Source organism: Coregonus clupeaformis, unplaced genomic scaffold (genome assembly GCF_020615455.1).
Source record: "Coregonus clupeaformis isolate EN_2021a unplaced genomic scaffold, ASM2061545v1 scaf0851, whole genome shotgun sequence".
Classification (NCBI taxonomy): Eukaryota; Metazoa; Chordata; class Actinopteri; order Salmoniformes; family Salmonidae; genus Coregonus; species Coregonus clupeaformis.
This window is the reverse complement of record NW_025534306.1, coordinates 92,501-112,651: the sequence shown is the minus strand read 5'-3', so window position 1 is coordinate 112,651 and position 20,151 is coordinate 92,501. Positions and strand designations below refer to the sequence as shown.

At 45.5% G+C, this 20,151-nt stretch overlaps 1 protein-coding gene across 2 annotated transcripts in view; it reads right to left on the bottom strand.

Annotated features, from left to right (window-relative positions):
* Positions 1–20,151, bottom strand: part of LOC123485782 (tumor necrosis factor alpha-induced protein 8-like protein 3) — a 29,564-nt gene that overhangs the window by 2,258 nt on the left and 7,155 nt on the right. Inside the window, exon 2 of one of the 2 annotated variants that reach the window (XM_045216909.1) lies at positions 2,459–2,569. The exons of the other annotated variant lie outside the window; for it this stretch is intronic. The gene's annotated coding sequence lies outside the window, so the exon portion shown is untranslated. The remainder of the gene's footprint in view (positions 1–2,458; positions 2,570–20,151) is intronic. 2 annotated transcript variants of the gene reach the window in all.

Sequence of the window (20,151 nt, the reverse complement as noted above, 5' to 3'; positions counted from 1 at the left end):
GGATAATGACTGACTGGTAGACTGAGGGGGATAATGACTGACTGGTAGACTGAGGAGGATAGTGACTGACTGGTAGACTGAGGGGGATAATGACTGACTGGTAGACTGAGGGGGATAATGACTTACTGGTAGACTGAGGAGGATAGTGACTGACTGGTAGACTGAGGGGATAATGACTGACTGGTAGACTGAGGAGGATAGTGACTGACTGGTAGACTGAGGGGGATAATGACTGACTGGTAGACTGAGGGGGATAATGACTGACTGGTAGACTGAGGGGGATAACGACTGACTGGTAGACTGAGGAGGATAGTGACTGACTGGTAGACTGAGGAGGATAATGACTGACTGGTAGACTGAGGGGATAATGACTGACTGGTAGACTGAGGGGGATAATGACTGACTGGTAGACTGAGGGGGATAACGACTGACTGGTAGACTGAGGAGGATAGTGACTGACTGGTAGACTGAGGAGGATAATGACTGACTGGTAGACTGAGGGGGATAATGACCCTGTGACTGAACAAATGAATGAATGAATGAAAGAAAGAATGAACAATAATACATAGATAGATAGATAAATGAATGAATGAATACATAAATTACTAAATCACATGTGTCACATGTATGAAGAACAGAAGCTATAGCTGGCTTGTAATGAAGAGGAAGACTAGAAACAGACTTCCCTTCAGAGAAATGCCAGCAGGCTAATATATAGCATGTGTTTGAGTTTGTGTGCATGTCAGGCACGCACACACTCGCACACTCACACACACACACACACACACACACACACACACACACACACACACACACACACACACACACACACACACACACGCAATGGGTTTTATTTTGATCCCACCCAGCACCAAATTACACACCACATATCAACCATTATGATTAAAGATGAGAGAAATGAAAATGCTTTTTTTCTTCTTGGCTTTTTTCTAGTTTCCCTGAGTAGGAATTTAGCCTGGGGGAGGGGAGAGAGAGAGACGGAGAGAAACTGAGAGAGACGGAGAGAGGCAGAGAGAGACGGAGAGAGACAGAGAGAGACGGAGCGACAGAGAGAGGCAGAGAGAGACAGAGAGAGACAGAGAGAGACGGAGCGACAGAGAAAGACGGAGAGAAACAGAGAGAGACAGAGAGAGATTTAGAGATAAGCCTGACATATCCCCTCCTTTCTCTTTTGCTGGCCTGTGCAGTAGCCCCATATCTGCTCTCTTTCTCTCTCCAACAAGATCTCACAGTTTGACCAATTTGACTTCAGATTCCGACATTTGTCCACGTGTCTCCAAACGTCCAATGTGTTTTGGACATCCTGTGTTGCTCTGCTGCTGTCGCCGGCGCCTCGCGGTTGGTTAAGTTAGGCAATAAATTCAGGCATAAATAATGAGTGCATGTCACTGGGATTAAGCACGTTTCCCTCGGAGCCGGAGCTCGCAGCTAATATTCTATTTTATTAGAATAGAACATTGTCTGTATCATCAACAGCCTTTCTTTGGAATCATAAACACACACAAAAGTGCACACACACGCAAGCAGGCACACACACATAACTGCTATCTATATCTGTCACAGCCATCGTTTCCCTGTAACTAACATCCCGCAGTTCTGAATCAATCCTTTGTTCTAGTGTGCTTCTCATTTCCCCCAGTCCTCTGGAGGGTTATGTGTCTGTTATGAGGCTCTGACTGCATCTCAAATGCCACCCTATTGCCTATATATTCCACTATAGGTCCATAGGGCTCTGGTCAAAAGTAGAGCACTATATAGAGAATAGGTTGCTATTTGGGATGCAGCCTCAGAGTAACATAACATGATAGACAACTTGTTGAAACAATCGTATTTCAAAACAACAGAAATATAATTGTAACACTACTACAAGTTTGACAAATGTCACAAATCCAAAACAGTGAACCCACACTGTGGTAGGCTATGTTGCCGTTTGATTGAACCCACACTGTGGTAGGCTATGTTGTCGTTTGATTGAACCCACACTGTGGTAGGCTATGTTGCCGTTTCAACTCTGATGTTTCACACCAAAGATAAAAGAGGAGCAGAGGAGAGAACCTGACAAAAGGAGGTGTGAGAGAAGTGACAGAGTGTGTGAGAGGGAGGGAGAAAGGGGGAGAGAGAGGCAGAGAGCGAGAGAGGGAGAGAGAAGGAGAGAGAAGGAGAGGGAGGGAGAGCGAAGGAAAGAGAGGGAGAGAGAGGGAGAGAGCGAGAAAGGGGGAGAGAGAAGGAAAGAGAGGGAGAGAGAAGGAAAGAGAGGGAGAGAGAAAGAAAAGGATGGTAATAGGAGGGGAGATAGCTTTTAGCACAGAAGTGAAGAGGGTATAACAGGGAATTGGTGTGTGTGTGTGTGTGTGTGTGTTTGTGTGTGTTTGTACGTGTGTGTGTGTGTCCTCTCAGACCTGTAGCTAATGCAGGCAGGGTGGCACAGAGTCCTCACCTCTCTTGTGCTTCTCATAAGCAACTTGATCTCACAAGCCCAGGTCGATATTTGACATTTATCCAACAACTGCAAACCTCTCATCTCCCCATCTGTTGATCATATGGTTGTCTGGAAAGAGAGAGAGAGAGATGCCTCTCCTGACCTGAAGTAACACTGTAGCCTTGGCACACAGACACAGACAATATACAGTATACAATATGATACACTCTATTGTTCAAGAGGAAAGTTGTCTTGGACATACCAGACACTGATTACTATCTACACCCTGCTTGTTTTGAAAGATGTGTGTAGTTACAGCAGCTATAAAACAGGCATTATACTCTCTTCCCCACTCTCTCCTTTTATTCTCTCCCTCTTTCTCCTCCTCTCTTTCACTTTTTCGTTCATTCTTTCTCAATCTATTGTTCAGCTGACTGAAGTACGGAGATTCTAGTACAAGAGTGCACACACACAAACACACACTAACACACACACACACACACACATGATAGCTGTCACTCAAAATGCGCAAAAGTAAAACCAAGTTTAGGTATTAACTACGATTGGTTAAGGTAAAGGGTTAAGGTTTAGCATATTGAATATGCTATCCTCGTAGCAGTGCTGTAGCTCATGGTTTAAGCCTGTCCTCAACCCCAACCCCAACCCCAACCCCAACCCCAACCCCAACCCCAACAACATCCCCAACCCCAACAACATCCCCAACCCCAACAACATCCCCAACCCCAACAACATCCACTACCCCAACAACATCCCCAACACCATCGCCAACCCCAACCCCATCCCCAACCCCATAGCTCGTCGCGAGCCTACTAGATGTTAATAAGTGCTTGCGTTGCCCCTAGTGGCCGTTAGGAAATTGCAATGAAAAAAAATGACACCCCATGCCATAATTTCACCATTTGATATATGCCAAAATATGTCATAATTCACTAGAGTTTGGCCTGGAATTAGAGCTAGCTAAGTATATCCATCCAACTAAATTAGGTGTTAATCTTATGTTATATGTGACAACTAAATGTTCCATGTCAACGTTTAGTACATGAACTGAGATGATAGCTGTGTTAGTAGGTCTAGCCAGAGACTAGATAGCCTGTCTCTAGCTATGTTAGCTGGCTAGCAGAGACTAGATAGCCTGTCTATAGCTACGTTAGCTGGCTAGCAGAGACTAGATAGCCTGTCTTTAGCTATGTTAGCTGGCTAGCAGAGACTAGATAGCCTGTCTACAGCTATGTTAGCTGGCTAGCAGAGACTAGATAGCCTGTTTATAGCTATGTTAGCTGGCTAGCAAAGACAATATGTCTTTGTTCCAACCACTGTTTTCAGAACGCTGAGTCAACACCTTCTGCTGCGTTACATCAGAACACACATCCCCGGAACCCTGCCAGGCCCGGAATGCTGATCTCCGACTCCGGAACGGGCGGTGGAATGGGACGTAAGGTTTGTTTTGGGAAGGTTCCCAAGTCATCATAGGATGGAGTTATTAGAAACAGCAGCTAAGACAAACTAGACTGTTACTGAATAAAGCCCCCCAGGCTGGGATGGACTAATTACACTCACGACTGCACTGTCTGTGTGTGTGTGTTTGTGTGTTCTATGTTTCTGTGAGAATCAGTCATGCACCATTAATAGTAACAGAAACATGATCATCCTTCTCCAGGTCCCTTTTGGAAAAAATGGTGTTTGACCAGATACAATGCTATTTTACATTAAACAAATTGACAACAGACTTTCAGCACAGTTATAGGGAAGGAAATTCAACATGCACGGCACTTACACAAATGACTGATGATTGGCTGAGAGACATTGATGATAAAAAAGATTGTGGGGGGCTGTTTTGTTAGACTTCAGTACAGCTTTTGACATTATCGATCATAGTCTACTGCTGGAAAAACGTTATGTGTTATGGCTTTACACCCCATGCTAAATTGTGTATAAAGAGTTACCTGTCTAACAGAACACAGAGGGTGTTATTTAATGGAAGCCTCTCCAACATAATCCAGGTAGAATCAGGAATTCCCTAGGGCAGCTGTCTAGGTCCCTTACTTTTTTCAATTTGAGTAAAGCAAGTGTGTCTACAGTGGGGAGAACAAGTATTTGATACACTGCCGATTTTGCAGGTTTTCCTACTTAGGTCTGTAATTTATATCATAGGTACACTTCAACTGTGAGAGACGGAATCTAAAACAAAAATCCAGAAAATCACATTGTTAATGCATTAATGCATTAATTTGCATTTTATTGCATGACATAAGTATTTGATACATCAGAAAAGCAGAACTTAATATTTGGTACAGAAACCTTTGTTTGCAATTACAGAGATCATACGTTTCCTGTAGGTCTTGACCAGGTTTGCACACACTGCAGCAGGGATTTTGGCCCACTCCTCCATACAGACCTTCAGGTTTTGGGGGCTGTCGCTGGGCAATACGGACTTTCAGCTCCCCTCCAAAGATTTTCTATTGGGTTCAGGTCTGGAGACTGGCTAGGCCACTCCAGGACCTTGAGATGCTTCTTACGGAGCCACTCCTTAGTTGCCCTGGCTGTGTGTTTCGGGTCATTGTCATGCTGGAAGACCCAGCCACGACCCATCTTCAATGCTCTTACTGAGGGAAGGAGGTTGTTGGCCAAGATCTCGCGATATATGGCCCCATCCATCCTCCCCTCAATACGGTGCAGTCGTCCTGTCCCCTTTGCAGAAAAGCATCCCTAAAGAATGATGTTTCCACCTCCATGCTTCTCGGTTTGGATGGTGTTCTTGGGGTTGTACTCATCCTTCTTCTTCCTCCAAACACGGCGAGTGGAGTTTAGACCAAAAGCTCTATTTTTGTCTCATCAGACCACATGACCTTCTCCCATTCCTCCTCTGGATCATCCAGATGGTCATTGGCAAACTTCAGACAGGCCTGGACATGCGCTGGCTTGAGCAGGGGGACCTTGCGTGCGCTGCAGGATTTTAATCCATGACGGCGTATTGTGTTACTAATGGTTTTCTTTGAGACTGTGGTCCCAGCTCTCTTCAGGTCATTGACCAGGTCCTGCCGTGTAGTTCTGGGCTGATCCCTCACCTTCCTCATGATCATTGATGCCCCACGAGGTGAGATCTTGCATGGAGCCCCAGACCGAGGGGTGATTGACCGTCATCTTGAACTTCTTTCATTTTCTAATAATTGCGCCAACAGTTGTTGCCTTCTCACCAAGCTGCTTGCCTATTGTCCTGTAGCCCATCCCAGCCTTGTGCAGGTCTACAATTTTATCCCTGATGTCCTTACATAGCTCTCTGGTCTTGGCCATTGTGGAGAGGTTGGAGTCTGTTTGATTGAGTGTGTGGACAGGTGTCTTTTATACAGGTAACGAGTTCAAACAGGTGCAGTTAATACAGGTAATGAGTGGAGAAAAGGAGGGCTTCTTAAAGAAAAACTAACAGGTCTGTGAGAGCCGGAATTCTTACTGGTTGGTAGGTGATCAAATACTTATGTCATGCAATAAAATGCAAATGAATTACTTAAAAATCATACAATGTGATTTTTTGATTTTTGCTTTAGATTCCGTCTCTCACAGTTGAAGTGTACCTATGATAAAAAATTACAGACCTCTACATGCTTTGTAAGTAGGAAAACCTGCAAAATCGGCAGTGTATCAAATACTTGTTCTCTCCACTGTATGTATGCAGATGACTCAACACTTTACACGCCAGCTACTACAGCGAGTGAAATTACTTCAACACTTAACAAAGAGCTGCAGTCAGTTTCAGAATGGCTGGCAAGAAGTAAGCTAGTCTTAAATATTTCAAAAACTAGAAGCATTGTATTTGGGACAAATCATTAATTAAACAATAAACCTCAACTAAATCTAGTAATGAATGTGACTAAACTGCTTGGAGTAACCCTGGATTGTAAACTGTCATGGTCAAAACATGTTGATGCAACAGTAGCTAAGATGGGGAGAAGTCTTTCCATAATAAAGCGCTGCTCTGCCTTCTTAACAACACTATCAACAAGGCAGGTCCTACAGGCACTAGTTTTGTCGCACCTGGACTACTGTTCAGTCATGTGGTCAGATGCCACAAAGAAGGACTTAATTGGCTCAGAACAGGGCAGCACGGCTGGCCCTTAAATGTACACGAAGATCTAACATGCTCAAAGTAGAGGAGAGATTGACTTCATTGCTACTAGTTTTTGTAAGAAATATTGACACCAATGCATACCCCACAAGACATGTCACCAGAGGTTTCTTCACAATCCCCAAGTCCAGAACAGACTATGGGAGGCACACAGTACTACATAGAGCCATGACTACATAGAACTCTATTCCACATCAGGTAACTGATGCAAGCAGTAGAATCTGATTTAAAAAACAGATAGAAATACACCTTATGGAACAGCGGGGACTGTCAAGAGACACACACACAGGCACAGACACACGCATACACACACACATGATAACATACGCACTATACACACGTACACATGGATTATGTATTGTAGATATGTGGTAGTAGAGTAGTGGCCTGAGGGCACACGCTTAATGTGTTGTGAAAAGTGTTATGAAATGTAATGTCATGTAATATTTTTTATTGTAGATAACTGCCTTAATGTTGCTGGAAGAGTAGCTGCTGCCTTGGTAGGAACTAATGGACCCCAGGAAGAGTAGCTGCCTTGGTAGGAATTAATGGACCCCAGGAAGAGTAGCGGCTGCCTTGGTAGGAACTAATGGACCCCAGGAAGAGTAGCTGCTGCCTTGGTAGGAACTAATGGACCCCAGGAAGAGTAGCTGCTGCCTTGGTAGGAACTAATGGACCCCAGGAAGAGTAGCTGCTGCCTTGGTAGGAACTAATGGACCCCAGGAAGAGTAGCTGCTGCCTTGGTAGGAACTAATGGACCCCAGGAAGAGTAGCTACTGCCTTGGTAGGAACTAATGGACCCCAGGAAGAGTAGCTGCTGCCTTGGTAGGAACTAATGGACCCCAGGAAGAGTAGCTGCTGCCTTGGTAGGAACTAATGGACCCCAGGAAGAGTAGCTGCTGCCTTGGTAGGAACTAATGGACCCCAGGAAGAGTAGCTGCTGCCTTGGTAGGAACGAATGGACCCCAGGAAGAGTAGCTACTGCCTTGGTAGGAACTAATGGACCCCAGGAAGAGTAGCTGCTGCCTTGGTAGGAACTAATGGACCCCAGGAAGAGTAGCTGCTGCCTTGGTAGGAACTAATGGACCCCAGGAAGAGTAGCTGCTGCCTTGGTAGGAACTAATGGACCCCAGGAAGAGTAGCTGCTGCCTTGGTAGGAACTAATGGACCCCAGGAAGAGTAACTGCTGCCTTGGTAGGAACGAATGGACCCCAGGAAGAGTAGCTACTGCCTTGGTAGGAACTAATGGACCCCAGGAAGAGTAGCTGCTGCCTTGGTAGGAACTAATGGACCCCAGGAAGAGTAGCTACTGCCTTGGTAGGAACTAATGGACCCCAGGAAGAGTAGCTGCTGCCTTGGTAGGAACTAATGGACCCCAGGAAGAGTAGCTACTGCCTTGGTAGGAACTAATGGACCCCAGGAAGAGTAGCTGCTGCCTTGGTAGGAACTAATGGACCCCAGGAAGAGTAGCTACTGCCTTGGTAGGAACTAATGGACCCCAGGAAGAGTAGCTGCTGCCTTGGTAGGAACTAATGGACCCCAGGAAGAGTAGCTACTGCCTTGGTAGGAACTAATGGACCCCAGGAAGAGTAGCTGCTGCCTTGGTAGGAACTAATGGACCCCAGGAAGAGTAGCTGCTGCCTTGGCAGGAACTAATGGACTCCAGGAAGAGTAGCTACTGCCTTGGTAGGAACTAATGGACCCCAGGAAGAGTAGCTGCTGCCTTGGTAGGAACTAATGGACCCCAGGAAGAGTAGGTGCTGCGCTTGGTAGGAACTAATGGACCCCAGGAAGAGTAGCTACTGCCTTGGTAGGAACTAATGGACCCCAGGAAGAGTAGCTGCTGCCTTGGTAGGAACTAATGGACCCCAGGAAGAGTAGCTACTGCCTTGGTAGGAACTAATGGACCCCAGGAAGAGTAGCTGCTGCCTTGGTAGGAACTAATGGACCCCAGGAAGAGTAGCTGCTGCCTTGGCAGGAACTAATGGACTCCAGGAAGAGTAGCTACTGCCTTGGTAGGAACTAATGGACCCCAGGAAGAGTAGCTGCTGCCTTGGTAGGAACCACTGGGGATCTACAATAAATACAAATAACACAGCCTGTAGCTCCGTCCCAAAACAGCCCCTAGCCCATACCTCTTTGTTGTGGAGGGAGTCATTTAGCAGACTATGGTGTGTGTGTGTGTGCGTGTTTGTTTGCACGTACGTGTATTTGTGTGTGTGTGTGTGTGTGTGTGTGTGTGTGTGTGTGTGTGTGTGTGTGTGTGTGTGTGTTGTAGGCCATCCCTAGCCCGTTCCACTCCTATGTGTTAGTAGACATGAAAGACATGGGTTTAGTCAAAGCTTTCCACAGTATAGTGGCAAACTGAGTGGTGCTATTACAATACAGTATATATGTACACCCAGACAGTCCCTTTACATCAGCAAAACCAAGTAACCATCATGTTTATGCCTGTACCTGTCTATGTGCCTGAGGGAGGGGTCTGGGAGTTGGGTTATTAACTTATTGTCTTGTGTGTGTGTGTGTGTGTGTGTGTGTGTGTGTGTGTGTGTTATGTGTGTTTGTGTGTGTGTGTGTGTGTGTGTGTGTGTGTGTGTGTGTGTGTGTGTGTGTGTGTGTGTGTGTGTGTGTGTGTGTGTGTGTGTGTGTGTGTGTGTGTGTGTGTGTGTGTGTGTGTGTGTGTGTGTGTTATGTGTATGTGCGTGTGTGCGTGTGTTTATGATGATATTTTGCAGTAGGACATTCATAGACCCTGGTTTCTGCTTACGCACACATCATCGGACAGATGTATCAGGTATCTGGTGTCAACAGAGTACTGACGCTGTTCACACACACACACACACGTAGCTGACACTGTTTGGAGTTACCAGTGACAACAGAACCATGTTTATCAGTGGCCTATCAAGGTCGTCCCCACCTATCACTGTGTTATTGTGGCCAGACACACACGCACACGTGCACACACATGCACACGCACACGCAAACACACACACACACACACACACACACAACCTGTGTGTGTCATTTAGAGTGAGCATCAACATAGAGAGAGAATACAAGGTTGTGGCATCTTGACGTTGAGAAGGTCACCTAGCATCTCTCTCTCTGGGTATCAGCACAGTCACCTTACTGTGTGTGTGTGTGTGTGTGTGTGTGTGTGTGTGTGTGTGTGTGTGTGTGCATGTGTGTGTGTGTGGGCCATCTATGCATGCGTGTGAGTGTGCATGCCGCTGAGTGTGTATGTCTACACCCAAGTCTGAGACCCATATTTACCTAGTTCTACTCTGCTGACAGCTTGTCAATGGTGTTTCATCCAAACATTATGAGTGTAGACAGCACACAACACTAATACAACACAGGTAAAGTACCACCTGTAGGAAGTTAGCGTTGTTTACTGCTACGCTATATAAACCCCCCCAAGGTGCTCGGAACGTCTCTGTGAAGGACAACTGTCCTGCTGCTCGTTCAGCTTTATAAACACAAAAACAAGCTGTATATCTTTTTATATTGCCTGTTGCTCCCTAATTCTGTATTTTACATAGAGTCTCAGTTTGTTGGAGAAGTGTGGTTGAGTGGAAAGAAACCTGCCTGTTTAGTGTGCTGGACAACTCGCTGTCTGAGACCTTCGTGATTGTTTTGAACATCCCTCGCCAGTCCAGTTGTAACACTGCCATCCAATCTCTTCCCAGCAGATTTGGACCCTGACCTTGAACCACCAACATCATCAGTCGTGTAGTTTAACCTTTGTACTGGACTTTGACGCGCACTGCACCCTGCACCAGATTTTCTTTAGGACGCTTGAGGACTGTATAAGTGAATCTGTATATCACATAACACGTTTGAGAATTGTGTGTACTGACTCCAGGATTCAATCAGATTGCGCTTTGTCGGCTGTGCGCTATTTAAAGGTGATATCCGATATAGCCGACATATGAAGCGTTTACCGTTAATGCGTTCTTCACGAACACAGGAACATTACCTTTAAGAGGTGTGTGTTAGTCTGTATGTGAGTCTGTTACCAGTGACAATATAATATAATATGCCATTTAGCAGACGCTTTTTTCCAAAGCGATTTACAGTCATGCGTGCATACATTTTTGTGCATGGGTGGTCCCGGGGATCGAACCCACTACCTTGGCGTTACAAGCGCCGTGCTCTACCAGCTGAGCTACAGAGGACCACAGAGGACAACAGAACCATGTTTATCAAGGCTTATCAAGATCGTCCTCACATATCACTTGTTTATTGTGGCCAGACACACACACGCACGCACGCACACACTCACACACACAGAGAGAGAAGAGAGAGGACGCAAGTAATATGCAATTGAGAATCTCCCAATGGCTCTCCGTCGCCATTCTATTTCTATAGTGCAGACACACGTGGCTCTGGCCACACCACGGCTAATGGAAGGATAGTGTAAAGGGAAAAGTAGAAAATCTGATGTTGAAGAAAGACAGATCTTACTTCATATATTGTATAAGTGTAAAGGCACCTTCTCTGATGCCTTATCAGTCATCCACATGACAGTCAGTGGCCTTTCTCAGAGATGGGAGACAGAAGGCTTATCAACATAAAGAAAATGTCAGCTGAATATAGATTCAGATGGAAACGCTAAGCTATAATAACACAAAAGTACTGACAACTCTCTATTTCCTCTCATCTAGCTATCCTGGCCTTCCACAATGTTCCACCTTTTTGAAAAAGTTTACGAATCTCCACATACCTTCTCAAAGTCTCACAATTTCAAAAGTTTCTCTGATGGCATTTACAAGTGTTAAGGAAAACATTGGTGTGATTCATTCACAGGTAGTATCTGGAGTGTTACCAACCCTGATTAGTTATGTTAAAGGGAATGTTTGGGATTGTTCAACTTGATGTTACATGGTTCCACACCCTGAAAGTAGGAAAACTGTAAATCATAGTTGGATTTTCTTTAAACAGCCACTGCAAACTTTAGCTAACCTTTAAGTCACGTCAATTACTTAATCAGTTGATTTCAGTTGATTTGGCCTTGAAATGTTGAAAATGCAACATTTTCCCATATCACTCCCATTGAACTTTAGCTAGTGGTGGCTAGAGTTAACTGAAGACTATGTTGTGCCACCTGTCGTGTGAGTTTTACAGAGAATGACATATATATCTAGTATTACTAATAATGTAATAGAATCTGTAGTGCTTTCTCTCCTTTTCTCTAGGAAACTGGACATGCTGTGTTATGTGTTATGTTCATCTGAGGAGTTTTACTACTGTAACTGCTGTAATGAGTTTTACTACCTCAACTTCTGTAAGGAGTTTTATTATTATACCTGCTGTAAGGAGTTTTATTATTATACCTGCTGTCAGGAGTTTTATTATTATACCTGCTGTCAGGAGTTTTATTATTATACCTGCTGTCAGGAGTTTTATTATTATACTTGCTGTCAGGAGTTTTATTATTATACCTGCTGTAAGGAGTTTATTATTATACCTGCTGTCAGGAGTTTATTATTATACCTGCTGTCAGGAGTTTTATTATTATACCTGCTGTCAGGAGTTTTATTATTATACCTGCTGTAAGGAGTTTATTATTATACCTGCTGTCAGGAGTTTTATTATTATACCTGCTGTCAGGAGTTTTATTATTATACCTGCTGTCAGGAGTTTTATTATTATACCTGCTGTAAGGAGTTTATTATTATACCTGCTGTCAGGAGTTTTATTATTATACCTGCTGTAAGGAGTTTATTATTATACCTGCTGTCAGGAGTTTTATTATTATACCTGCTGTCAGGAGTTTTATTATTATACCTGCTGTAAGGAGTTTTATTATTATACCTGCTGTCAGGAGTTTTATTATTATACTTGCTGTCAGGAGTTTTATTATTATACCTGCTGTAAGGAGTTTATTATTATACCTGCTGTAAGGAGTTTTATTATTATACCTGCTGTAAGGAGTTTATTATTATACCTGCTGTCAGGAGTTTATTATTATACCTGCTGTAAGGCGTTTTATTATTATACCTGCTGTCAGGAGTTTTATTATTATACCTGCTGTCAGGAGTTTTACTACTGTAACTGCTGTAAGGAGTTTTACTACTGTAACTGCTGAGGGGAGGTATTTAATATCTGACCAAGGGGCTACGGGTTCGAGGGGCTAGTCTGGTAACACCTGGCTCAGCTGTATACTTCACTTCTGCAGTATCACTTTCAGACACACTCACAAACACACACACACACACACACACACACACACACACACACACACACACACACACACACACACACACACACACACACACACACACACACACACACACACACACACACACACACACACACACACACACTGCCCAGCTGCACTAACATGTGCCAGGGTGTGGGTATAAAGGACGTCTTTGTCACTTCACATCAGTAACCTCTCTCTCTCTCTCTCTCTCTCTCTCTCTCTCTCTCTCTCTCTCTCTCTCTCTCTCTCTCTCTCTCTCTCTCTCTATCTCTCTCTCTCTCTCTCTCTCCTTGCTCTCTCTCTCTCTCTCTCTCTCTCTCTCTCTCTCTCTCTCTCTCTCTCTCTATCTATCTCTCTCTATCTCTCTCTCTCTCTCTCTCTCTTGCTCTCTCTCTCTCTCTCTCTCTCTCTCTCTCTCTCTCTCTCTCTCTCTCCCTCTATCTCTCTCTCTCTCTCTCTCTCTATCTATCTCTCTCTCTATGTCTCGATGTCTCTCTCTCCTACCTATGAAGAAATATAGAGAGGAATATGGAGAAAGTTAAAGGAAAGGAAAGGGGGGATACCTAGTCATTTGTATTGTACAACTGAATGCATTCAACTGAAATGTGTCTTCTGCATTTAACCCAACCCCTCTGAATCAGAGAGGTGCAGAGGGCTGACTTAATCAACATCCTTATTAGTAAGTAAATGAGAGAGAGAATTACATGTTCATGCACCTGGAGTGAAATGACTATACCCCTGAGTGCTGCTTTGGAAAAATAAACAAAATTAACTTATTTAATTGCGTTTATGTCTTGTGAAGATACTTTCATTAACTAAAGGCTACAGTACGTCCGGTTTTTGTTGACATGGAGTAGCCTTTTTTCCTTGAGATGTCCAGTTTTTAAAAGCAAATACAATATACACTTTACAGGTGTTCATACAAACTGTTGACTGGCTGACTGGTAGACTAGTGCTATACACATATTTCTGGAGGCAGAAAAGTCAGCTGGAGTTTGATAGATCACATAATGTTGACAGAAGTGTTCTCTGCGCTACCTTACAAGGCAGTACTGTACCACCACCAGTACATTTCACAGGTGCAGCCTAGGCCGGATACCTGGAGTAGCACATTCAGTACAGTGCTAATGCACTGTTCAGGTGTTAGAGATACAATATCAAATAACCAGCTTCCTTGTAGGTGATTTACATATAATGATAGCATCATCACTGAAACTGTACCAGGTAAACAAATCAGCATACATTTTTGCATAACCAAGTACAGCGATTTAATCTAGGGTTACAATAATAGAGTAACACCAAAGATTCCTATAGACAAATCCATCTGTGGTAACAGTGTGTATTCTAGTGTTAGGGGTTGGGGCTGGGTTTGAGCTGGCTGTATAGGGCTGAAGATTGGGGCTGGGTGGTAGCAGATATTTGTTGTGTCATGGCTGAGACTGAGCTCAGACTGAGAACCCAGGAGAGATTCAAGCATTTAGAAACAACCACTCTCTCTCTCTCTCTTTCTTTCTATCAATTAAATTACATTTCAATTTCAATTCAAAGGGCTTTATTGTCACACCCTGGCTCTGGGACTCTATATGTTGAGCCAGGGTGTGTATATTCTATGTGTGTATTTTCTATGTTTGGGGGTTCTAGTTCTTCATTTCTATGTTTGCCTGAGTGACTCCCAATCAGAGGCAACGAGTGTCAGCCGTTGGCTGGTTGTCTCTGATTGGGAGCCATATTTAACTGTCTGTTTTTCCCTTTGGTTTTGTGGTTTTTTGTTCCGTGTTCGGTCAGTGTTACCGTTGGACGTCACGAGTCGTTTCTTGTTTTGTATGTTTAACTTTAACTATTAAAGTCATGTTTGTTTCGCACGCTGCGCCTTGGTCTACTCATTACTACGGCGATCGTGACAGAAAAAACCACCATGCAACGACCAAGCAGCGTGTCCAGGGGCAGCCCTTGGGCTGGACATGGGAGGAGATATTGGACGGTAAAGGGTCCTGGACTTGGGGTGAAATCCTGGCCGGGATGGATCGCCGGCCATGGAGTGAGACAGTGGAGAGGCGCCATAGAGAGGAGCTACGGCGTGATCAGGGTCGTCGTCGGACGGTCGTGAGGCAACCCCAGAAAATTTTTAGGGGGGCACACGGCATGGACGACGGGGCTGACGGAGGAGAAAAGGGGGCGGATCCAGAAGGCCACCAGGCCAGGGGTACACCGCCCTGTACGTCCTGTGCGGATGCCTCACACAGAGTGTGTGAGGGTAGGCATTCAGCCAGGACGGGTGGTGGCCGCTCTTCACTCCAGGCCTCCTATCCGTCTCCACAGCCCGGTTCGGCCTGTCCCTGCTCCACGCACCAAGCCTACGGTGTGTGTCGCCAGCCCAGTCCGGCCTGTCCCTGCTCCACGCACCAAGCCTACGGTGTGCGTCGACAGCCCAGCCCGGCCTGTCCCTGCTCCACGCACCAAGCCTACGGTGTGCGTCGACAGCCCAGCACGGCCTGTCCCTGCTCCACGCACCAAGCATACGGTGTGCGTCGCCAGCCTGGTCCGCCTGTTCCTGCCACCCGCACCAAGTTTACACGGTGCGCGTCGCCAGCCCGACCCGGCCTGTTCCTGCCACTCGCACCAAACCTACGGTGCGCGTCGCCAGCCCGACCCGGCCTGTTCCTGCCACTTGCACCAAACCTACGGTGCGCGTCGCCAGCCCGGTCCGGCCTGTTCCTGCCACTCGCACCAAACCTACGGTGCGTGTCGCCAGCCCGACCCGGCCTGTTCCTGCCACTCGCACCAAACCTACGGTGCGCGTCGCCAGCCCGGTCCGGCCTGTTCCTGCCACTCGCACCAAGCCAGGGGTGCGAGTCGTCAGCTTGGTAAGGCCCGTCTCTCTTCCACGCACCAAGCCAGGGGTGCGAGTCGTCAGCCTGGTAAGGCCCATTCCTCCTCCACGCACCAAGCCAGGGGTGCGCGTCGTCAGCCTGGTAAGGCCCATTCCTCCTCCACGCACCAAGCCAGGGGTGCGCGTCGTCAGCCTGGTAAGGCCCGTTCCTCCTCCACGCACCAAGCCAGGGGTGTGAGTCGACAGCCTGGTAAGGACCGCTCCTGTTAAGTCCAGTCCTGCTCCAGCCGGCGGGGCCAGACTGGACCAGGGGGCGCATTGGGGGGTGTATTGAAGGGTGGTGGGCAAGGCCGGAGCCAGAACCGCCGCCGAGGAGGTATGCCCGCCCAGCCCTCCCCCTGTTTTGTTTAGTTGAGGCGCGGTCGCAGTCCGCGCCTTAGGGGAGGTACTGTCACACCCCTGGCTCTGGGACTCTATATGTTGAGCCAGGGTGTGTATATTCTATGTGTGTATTTTCTATGTTTGGGGGTTCTAGTTCTTCATTTCTATGTTTGCCTGAGTGACTCCCAATCAGAGGCACGAGTGTCAGCCGTTGGCTGGTTGTCTCTGATTGGGAGCCATATTTAACTGTCTGTTTTTCCCTTTGGTTTTGTGGTTTTTTGTTCCGTGTTCGGTCAGTGTTACCGTTGGACGTCACGAGTCGTTTCTTGTTTTGTATGTTTAACTTTAACTATTAAAGTCATGTTTGTTTCGCACGCTGCGCCTTGGTCTACTCATTACTACGGCGATCGTGACATTTATTGGCATGGGAAACATATGTTTCATTGCCAAAGCAAGTGAAATAGATAATAAACAGAAGTGAAATTAACTATTTGCACATAATATGATATTTGAAATGTCTTTATTCTTTTGGTAATGTTTACTTTTTATTGTTTAAGTACAAAAGGGAAAATAAATAAACAGAAATATAGGTTGTATTTACAATGGTGTTTGTTCTTTACTGGTTGCACTTTTTCTTGTGGCAACAGGTCACAAATATTGCTGCTATGATGGCACACTGTGGTATTTCACCCAATAGATTTGACAGTTGATCAAAACTGGGTTTGTTTTCTAATTCTTTGTGGATCTGTGTAATCTGAGGGAAATATGTGTCTCTAATATGGTCACACATTTGGCAGGAAGTTAGGAAGTGCTGCTCAGTTTCCACCTCATTTTGTGGGCAGTGTGCACATAGCCTGTCTTCTCTTGAGAGCCAGGTCTGCCCATGGCGGCCTTTCTCAATAGCAAGGCTATGTTCACTGAGTCTGTACATAGTCAAAGCTTTCCTTAAGTTTGGGTCAGTCACAGTGGTCAGGTATTCTGCCACTGTGTACTCTCTGTTTAGGGCCAAATAGCATTCTAGTTTGCTCTGTATTTGCTTAAAAATTATTTCCAATGTGTAAAGTAATTCTTTTTTTGTTTTCTCATGATTTGGTTTGTTCTAAATGTGTTGCTTTCCTGTGGCTCTGTGGGGTCTGTTTGTTTTTGTGAACAGAGCCCCAGGACCAGCTTGCTTAGGGGACTCTTCTCCAGGCTCATCTCTCTGTAGGTGATGGCTTTGTTATGGAAGGTTTGGGAATCGCTTCCTTTTAGGTGGTTGTAGAATTGAACGGCTCTTTTCTAGATTTTTATAATTAGCGGGTATCGGTCTAATTCTGCTCTGCATGACTTATTTGGTGTTTTACGTTGTACACAGAGGATATTTTTGTAGAATTCTGCATGCAGAGTCTCAATTTGGTGTTTGTCCCATTTTGTGAATTCTTGGTTGGTGAGCAGACCCAAGACATCACAACTATAAATAGGCAATGGGTTCTATAACTGATTCAAGTATTTTTTGCCAGATCCTAATTGGTATGTCAAATTCTATGTTCCTTTTGATGGCATAGAAGGTCTTCTTGCCTTGTCTCTCAGATCATTTACAGCTTTGTGGAAGTTACCTGTGGCACTGATGTTTAGGACCGAGGTATGTATAGTTTTTTGTGTGCTCTAAGGCAACGGTGTCTAGATGGAATTTGTATTTGTGGTCCTGGCAACTGGACCTTTTTTTGGAACATCATTATTTTTGTCTTACTGAGATTTAATGTCAGGGCCCAGGTCTGACAGGTCTGTGCAGAAGATCTAGGTGCTGCTGGAGGCCCTCCTTGGTTGGGGACAGAAGCACAAGATCATCAGCAAACAGTAGACATTTGACTTCAGATTCTAGTAGGGTGAGGCCGGGTGGTGTTGACTGTTCTAGTGCCCTCGCCAATTCGTTGATATATATGTTGAAGAGGGTGGGGCTTAAGCTGCATCCCTGTCTCACTCCACGGCTCTGTGGAAAGAAATGTGTGTGTTTTTTGCCAATTTTAACCGCACACTTGTTGTTTGTTTTTCCCCCAACACCACTTTCCGTCAATTTGTATATCAGCCCTGATGCCAAATTGAGTTGAGAGCTTTTTTAAATCAACAAAGCATGAGAAGACTTTGCCTTTGTTTTGGTTTGTTTGTTTGTCAATTAGGGTGTGCAGGGTGAATACGTGGTCTGTGTACGGTAATTTGGTAGAAAGCCAATTTGACATTTGCTCAGTACATAGTTTTCACTGAGGAAATGTACGAGTCTGCTGTTATTGATAAGGCAGAGGAATTTCACAAGGTTGCTTTTGATGCATATCCCACAGTAGTTATTGGGGTCAGATTTGTCTCCACTTTTGTGTATTGGGGTGATCAGTCCTTGGTTCCAAATATTGGGGAAGATGCCAGAGCTAACGAGGATGTTAAAGAGTTTAAGTATAGCAAACTCTTTATCTCTCTCTCTCTCTCTCTCTCTCTCTCTCTCTCTCTCTCTCTCTCTCTCTCTCTCTCTCTCTCTCTTTCTCTCTTTCTCTCTTTCTCTCTTTCTCTCTCTCTCTCTCTCTCTCTTTCTCACTCTGGGACTATCAGTAATGGCAGCAATCAGTCTGAGATGGTGGCTTGTCAGTAGAGAGAGAGAGAGAGAGAGAGAGAGAGAGAGAGAGAGAGAGAGAGAGAGAGAGAGAGAGAGAGAGAGAGAGAGAGAGAGAAGAGAGAAGAGAGAGAGAGAGAGAGAAGAGAGAAAGAGAGAGAGAGAGAGAGAGAGAGAGAGAGAGAGAGAGAGAGAGAGAGAGAGAGAGAGAGAGAGAGAGAGAGAGAGAGAGAGAGAGAGAGAGAGAGAGAGAGAGAGAGAGAGAGAGAGAGAGAGAGAGAGACACTAATAGCATGTCATAGCTGCCCTTGGTCCTCACTTCTAAGATCAACTCACTCACGTACTCCGACACAGAGAGAAAAAAGAGAGGAAGAGACAGTGGAAGCTGCTGAGGGAGGACAGCTCATAATAGCGGCTGGAATGGAGTCAATGGAGTGGTATCAACCACATGGAAACTACGTCTTTGATACCATTCCATTTACTCCATTCCAGCCATTATTATGAGCCGTCCTCCCCTCAGCAGCCTCCACTGGGAAGAATGATAGGGAAAGAAATGGGGAGAGAACTGTGACCTCTGATTGGAACATTCGCCCTCTTTGTCTTTTCTTGTCTAACCTCACCTTCTCTGTCCTCTCTAGAGAAAGGAAGAGATGGAGGGGAGAGACTCAAAGGCTCGTGTAGGACTAGTGTGTGTGTGTGTGTGTGTGAGTTTGGGTGAGTGTGTGTGTGTGTGTGTGTGTGTGTAAGCTGTAATGATAAACTGTGATGGATACTAATAAAAACAGTGGGTATAAAACGCTAGGGCTCTCTCCTCTCCTCTCCTCTCCTCTCCTCTCCTCTCCTCTCCTCTCCTCTCCTCTCCTCTCCTCTCCTCTCCTCTCCTCTCCTCTCCTCTCCTCTCCTCTCCTCTCCTCTCCTCTCTCTGGCCTGGAACACAAACAGAGAACAGTTTTTCCATATTTTTCCAAACTGTCCCTTCTCTATAAATGTGAAGGGAAAGAGAGAGAGAGAGAGAGAGAGAGAGAGAGAGAGAGAGAGAGAGAGATAGAGAAGGATGTGGGGGGAGGGAGAGAGACAGAGAGAGAGGGAGAGTAGAGAGAAGAGAGTAGAGAGAGAGAGAGAGAGAGAGAGAGAGAGAGAGAGAGAGAGACAGAGAAAGAGAGAGAGAGAGAGAGAGAGAGAGAGAGACAGAGAAAGAGAGAGAGAGAGAGAGAGAGAGAGAGAGAGAGAGAGAGAGAGAGAGAGGAGAGCGAGCGAGCGAGACGAGCTAAGAGGGAGAGAGAGAGAGAGAGAGAGAGAGAGAGAGAGAGAGAGAGAGAGAGAGAGAGAGAGAGAGAGAGAGAGAGAGAGAGAGAGAGAAATAGAAAGGGGAGGTTTTTGTTTATTATCTATTTCACTTGCTTTGGCAATGTAAACATATGTTTCCCATGCCAATAAATCATATTTCAATTCAAATCAATTAAAAGAGAGATTGAAAAAGAGAGAGAGAGCGATGGAAAGGCAGATGAATGAAGACAGTGAAGGACAGAGAAAGAAAAGGAAAGTGAGAAAGAGAGAGAGTGAAAAACAAGAG